We start from the raw sequence: 6496 nt of genomic DNA on the forward strand, positions 1-6496 counted from the left end.
TATTTTTTAAAGTTAATTTTATAATAAATATACAAGATTTTATTATTATCTCCACTTTTAAGATATAAAAATTGAGACAAATAGAGTTGAAATTCCTCAAGGCTACACAACTAGAAAATGAAAGGTAAACTATAACTCAAAAACCTATGCTTTCCAAAACCATGTTATATTTCCCATGACAAGCTTATCTTTTTCCCTAGAGGAAAGCACTTTTGTGTCAGTTACCTTTTTCTAGGAAACAAATCACCCTAAAACATGGTAGCGTAAAACAACCACATGTTTAGCCCATGACACTATGGGGTGGCAATTTGGTCTGGGCTCAGTTGGGCAGTTCTGCTAGTCTTCGCTGGGCTCACTCATACATATGAGGTTAGCTGGTGGATAGACAACCTAGATGGCCTCACTATATTATCTGCGGCCGTAGCCAGGAGAGCGAAAATGACTGACAAGGTAGGGCCTCTCTTCACATGGTCTCTCATCCCCCAACAGGCTAGCCAAGTCTTGTTCCCATAGTGGTGGTTACAGAGTTCCCAAGAGCCCAAGAGCATCAAGAAAGGCAAGTACCAAAACACAAGCGATTTTCAGTTCACCACCTGTGTCACGTTTGCTACTTTTCCATGGGCCAAAGCAATTCACATGACTAACTCCAATTGCAAAAATCAGGAAATAGACTACTCGATGAGCAGACCTTCAAAATTATATTGCAAAAGAGCATGCAGAATGGAATGTGAAGAATGTATAGACACTTTCAATATTTCAGGTAATGTAAATTGTTTTCTTCTAGTATTTTCCTCCATATTGCTAAATAATATTTATATATGGCTACCACTTAAGTAATTGACTTTACTGTCTTCCAGTTTTTTATCATAACAGTTAAGAATTTAACATTTTTACCCTTTTACTTTCTACAAAAAATTCCCATATAACTTTCACCCAAATTCCCTAAATGTTAACTTTTTCTTACCACAACTATTTTATATTTTTTTTTTCCCAAAACCATTTGAGAATGGGTAGCAGACATGATTCTTCTTTACTCCTAAATATTTCTGTGTATGTTTATAAACCATGGCTTAAATAACCACAGTACAATTATCAAAAATCTGGAAATCAACTTTATAATACTATCATCTAATCTACCTTTTGCTGTCCAATATGATACACATTCTCTACACATGGCTATTTATATTTAAACTAATTAAACATCCAATTCCTTGGTCACACGAGCCATATTTAAAGTGCTCAGTAGCCACATCTGATTCGTGGTTGTATTGGGCAATGCAGAGAACGCAACATCACAAACAATCCTATTGGGCAGTGCTGGTCTATATCTTTCAAGACCTGTTCGGATATAGTTACAGATTTACGGAGATGAAATTTATATCTGTTGCATGAGGCCACAAGGTAGTAATTATTACCTCCATTTAAAATATAAGTAGAGAGTTTATTTGGACCAACCTTGAAGATTGCAACCCAGGTACATACATTCAAATTGCTCTGAATATATACTCTGATTAGCAGCAATTAAAAATGGAATTTTAAAGGCAAAAAAAGGGGGGGTCACAAGGCATGGGCTGATACAAAGTTGTTTGTTAAGAATTCTCATTGGTTCACAGCAGTAATATTGATTCGTGATTGGCTCTACATTGTTAAGCTATAGGGTATGGGCTACAGTGTCTGGTGCAGCACTGTTAGGTTAATTTATAGCTACTTATAGCACTAGCAAGCGGTTTCAAGAGATGGACACATAACTCAAGGGGGAAGTAGGACATGTTTGCTGTCATTTTAGTGTCTCTTTGAGCTTAATAATTTAAAAGGACTCAGGCCAGGCCTGGTGGCTCATGGCTGTAATCCCAGCACTTTGGGGGGCTGAGGTGGGTGGATCACTTAAGGCCAGAAGTTCAAGACCAGCCTGGCCAACATGGTGAAACCCCATCGCTACTACAAACTACAAAAATTAGCCAGGCATGGTCGCACACACCTGTAGTCCCAGCTACTCAAGAGGCTAAGGTGGGACAATCCCGTGAACCTGGGAGGTAGAGGTTGAAATAAGTGGAGATCATGCCACTACACTCCAGCTTGAGTAACACAGTGAGACTCTGTCCCCCAAAAAGGACTCACATTCCTCAGATAAAAGTTCTTTTCTTTTCTCATTTCCCCCTTTTGATCAAAAATCTTTCTTCTTGAAGGCATCGATGATCAAAATTTGAGTGTCAAGGTCTTCTTTGTTGCCAGGAAAGCTCATTTCCAGGTAATCCTGTCATAGTAGAAATATCGTGTACATAAGAATTATAATTAAAAAGAAAATGTGTATGCCAGAACAAAAAAGAGAAAAAAAACTTTCATTGAGAAGTCAACTAAAAGCACCATGTAGAAAACTAAATCCAGGTTGTTCTTTAGAGATTTATTATAGCCAGGAAGTAGTGCAAGATTTAGGTAATTGTAGGCAAATAATAAAACTCAAAAACAATGGAGAAAGCTAGAATCTACCTCCATATTTTAGATAGGGAGACAAAATTAGAAAAGTAAACTGGGTCCATGACTGTATAATAAAACAATTCTGTAAGCAGAGATCCGAACACAAGCTTGACTGTTTTAACGCTTCTCTCTTACCATGACATTTTATTTTATATCTTAGTTTGGGTTATCCAGAAGCAGAGTCTGAGACAAGAATTCACGTACATGTGGCTTATTAAGGAAGGGCTCCCAGAAGAAACTAGTAAAGGAATGAGGAAACCAGAACAAGGAAGGAGCCAGCCAAGGTGGTGATTTCAGGCAAAGTCCCAGCCACAGGCCCATCCTGCAGGAAACTCCAAAGCATAAATTATATCAGCGAGTTTGGCCCACCTAGAGATAGGGAACTAGGCTTTCATATACCCACACCTGTTAGTCATTGGCTATGTAAACTCCCAGATACTTCTGGAAGTCCACTTGTATGGGCAAAGCACAGCTGGTACCCAAGGGCTGTCCTCTGAAGAAAGCTAATAGTTCATGCTGCTAGAATCACAGTGCACACAAGCTGAGGCATGGGGACACCCTGAACCAGTAAAAAAGGTCCAAGAACATCTGGGTGCAGGCCCTGCGAAAAGCACAACAGAACATTCTACCTTATTATTCTTCGTAAAACATGTTCATTGAACATCTCCGTTTGTCTTTTGTATAAATAAAACTTGAAAATCGAGCTGATTCAGAATAAATGCTCATTTATTTACCCTGGCCTATTTCCACGAGAGATTTTCTTGTGCCTACAATATCAGTTGAAGAAAAATAGGTGGGGTGGGTGGGGCCACCCTTGATAAGGAGCATAAAATCAAAGGGCAGGAACCATGGAAAACAGATTCAGGGACAGCCTAGTACAAATCAGTCCACTTGGTAGAAGGGAAACCCCTCGGTTGGAGAACTGTCTTCTCTTGCCCTGCAATCTACCCGGACTGCAGAAATCCACACAGCTTGCTTACAAAAAGTGGGGATTGCTTTTAGGATACAAGAATGTCTCACATAACTAGAGTTGATAAATCTAGTGGGGCATCACAAGGAAGCTGGAGAGCCATCAGGAGCAAACACAGGTTGCCTTTCCCTTTTTATTCCTTTGTTCCGCTATACAGTCTTGGATCTCTGCTTCTCTATGCAAATGGACCAAAAGTACCTGTTTCAGTTCTGAAGTCCACAAGCTGTGTTGACTCCAGAAGTAGATTCAAAAGTACAGATATCTCATTCTGATTCCTTTGTTTAAATTCTTGGTCAGAACAGAATCCAATTAGCCCAGTTCCCATGTCAGGGGTCGACCTCTGATTCAGTCATCAGATCCCAAAAGAAAATAGGATTACCTTGCATAAAGATGGTATCAGGGGCTTGAGCAATGGTACAGGTTAACTTAAAGCATATGGCAGACTATCTTTTTCTAATGTCCACAGCAATATTTCTGGTCCCTGATACTCTTCAGAATTTTGCCACTCATCTCCATTCTGAGAGGTGGGGTCTGGGTTCCCTTCTCTTGAATCTAAGCTGAGACTTGACTGCTCTAACCAATACAATATTGCAGATGTGGTGCTACGTGCTTCCAAGGCTGCTAGGTCATTAAAAAGATACAGCTTCTGCCTGGTATTCCTCTCAGTCTTCCCACCTTTTCCTCATACTCACCCTTGGGAACTCAGCCACCATGCTGTGAGGAAGCCCATGCCACATGGAAAGATTATATGGCCATGTTCCCTACAACAGCCCCAACTAAGATATCAGCTGATAGCCAGCATCAACCACCAGACCTGTGAGCAGGGAGCCTCAGACGACTCCAGCCCCAGCATCCAGCTACTCTAAATGACCTTGAATCAAGCAGAGGTGAGCTGTCACTACAAAATTCTACCCACATTATAGATTCATAAGCAAAACAAATGTACCATTGTTGTTGGTTCTAGCCACTTGGTGGGGGGTAATTTGTTTTGCAACCAGAGTAATGTCTCAATAAGCTTTGGTGTTCCCATCTTCTTGACCCTCATTGAATTTGTAACCTTAGGATTTCTGACCCCAGTGTCCCGATTTTCTCTTCTGGTCCCCTCACCTCACAACTACCAAAACCAAGCAAGCATGATTGCTGGGAATATGTGGAAAAGCAGTCCCTCATTTATTATGTATTATATGTTTTCTATTCTGTTAAGGGGGATTTAAGATACTCACTTCCCTCTCAGAACATGTAAGGGAGAAAACAAAAACTACCATGGATATGTCAAGGAAGAGTATAAAGAACAAGCAAGCATGGAGCTGTTCAACATGGTCAGGCGTGGGCTTTTGAATTTTTGTTTTCATTTGTTGGCATGACAAAATATATAAGCACGAATCTGAACTCCCCACCAAATAACCTAAGATTCTTTCATATATACTCTTGTTTAGAACCATTTAGATGTACCTCCTTGAACCACTCCCTCTCTAAGGCCTGTGGGTTTATAAAATGCCAGGAACACCTCTTGCACACCATTCTAAAAATATATGATCACACTGCAGGAAACTTTATGAATGAATGATCATACATGCCCTTCATTTCCTTTCTTACTACATTGGCAAGTGGTAACACCCTGAACCTCACTCTGCTTTATTTTCAAAACATCATCAAGTCATTAGTCAATTGTGTTTACTTGGGTCTACTACTTTCAAGGAGTCTTATGGTGGTTTCAGGACAAATATTTCTCTAGGAGCAGACTGCTTTGTTCAGTGCAATGATTCTCGAAGTGGGGCCTCTGGGCCAGTAGCATCAGTATCTCTTGAGAACTTGCTAGAAATTCACATTATTGGGCCTGGCACAGTGGCTCACACCTGTAATCCCAGCAATTTACAAGACCAAGGTGGGAGGATCGCTTGAGCCCAGGAGCTTGAGACCAGCCTGGGCAATATAGCAAGACCCTACCTCTACAAAAAAATTTTTTTAATTACCCAGGTGTGGTGGCACTCACCTGTAGTCCCAGCCACTCAGGAGGCTGAGGTAGAAGGATTGCTTGAGCTCAGGAGGTCAAGGCTGCAGTGAGCCGGGGTTACGCCACTGCACTTCAGTCTGGACAGCAGAGAACCTATCTCAAAAAAAAAAAAAAAGAAAAAAGAAAATTCAAACTATTGGACAAATTCAGACCTACTATATCAGATATTCTGGGAACAGGCTTAGCAATCTGTGTTTTCACAAGCCCTCAAGATGATTCTGATGCATGTTAGAGTTTGAGAACCACTAATCTAGTTAGACCCAATAGAAATTGTATCAGTAACTGCAAAGAGAGAATAGAATTGTTAACTAGGTAGAAAATTCTAACAAGGTAATTGAACAGGCAAAAAGGAAACCATTAGGTATCAAGGAGACAGCAACTGTAGGCACCAGCTCCTAGAGCAAAGGGAACAAAGGGAAGAGATTGGAGTCATTCAACTTACATTCTCAGAGGAGAGGAGGGCCCTGCAGAACTGAAAAGGCACCACTGAGAAGGATCCGAAGCTCAGCTGGTGCTGTCCTCAGGATACACAGTCCCTCCCTCAAGCTGGACCCAGGCATCTGGGGAAGGACACGGGCAGCTGGTGCTGGTGTTGGTGTCTCTAAGGGAATGTGATCATGCTTGTTCTGTGAGTGCTGAATACACTGCAAACCAGAACCACCCGCTGCTACCAGAACTAAATGAGATTTCCTCAAAGAACAAACGTTGGTCAGGTGACACAGGAAGGCACTGCTCTCTCCTCCAACCTCGCAGTTTCAGTCTAGCACCCCCTACTGGCAGCAGCTGACAAGGCTGAAACGGAATTAACAGGGTCTCCGCCCCAGCGGCCCCAGAGTCACAGAGCAGGATATAAGAGGGAGGGTTTAGAGTTTAAAGACATTGGCTTAATAACTGGCAAAGTTATTTGGATCTGTTATTTCCAAAGTATCTTATATGGTCTCAGAACAAGTTCCCTTTTGGGACAGGCCACCCTCTGCCTAGAAATCTGACACCCAGAGTACATTGAGTGGTTTGCAGTGGCTTATTCACAGGAAAGG

The 6496-nt window shown here is 41.4% G+C and overlaps 1 long non-coding RNA gene across 1 annotated transcript; it reads right to left on the minus strand.

Annotated features, from left to right (window-relative positions):
* Positions 1-1383: 1383 nt before the first annotated feature.
* LOC144332247 (uncharacterized) lies at positions 1384-6140 on the minus strand. Its single transcript, XR_013400148.1, has 3 exons — positions 5902-6140; positions 5439-5552; positions 1384-2254 (listed from the first exon to the last, which is right to left on the minus strand). It is a non-coding gene; the product is annotated as an uncharacterized LOC144332247 (long non-coding RNA).
* Positions 6141-6496: the final 356 nt, after the last annotated feature.

This window comes from Macaca mulatta, chromosome 10, assembly GCF_049350105.2.
Source record: "Macaca mulatta isolate MMU2019108-1 chromosome 10, T2T-MMU8v2.0, whole genome shotgun sequence".
In the NCBI taxonomy this organism is placed as follows: domain Eukaryota; kingdom Metazoa; phylum Chordata; class Mammalia; order Primates; family Cercopithecidae; genus Macaca; species Macaca mulatta.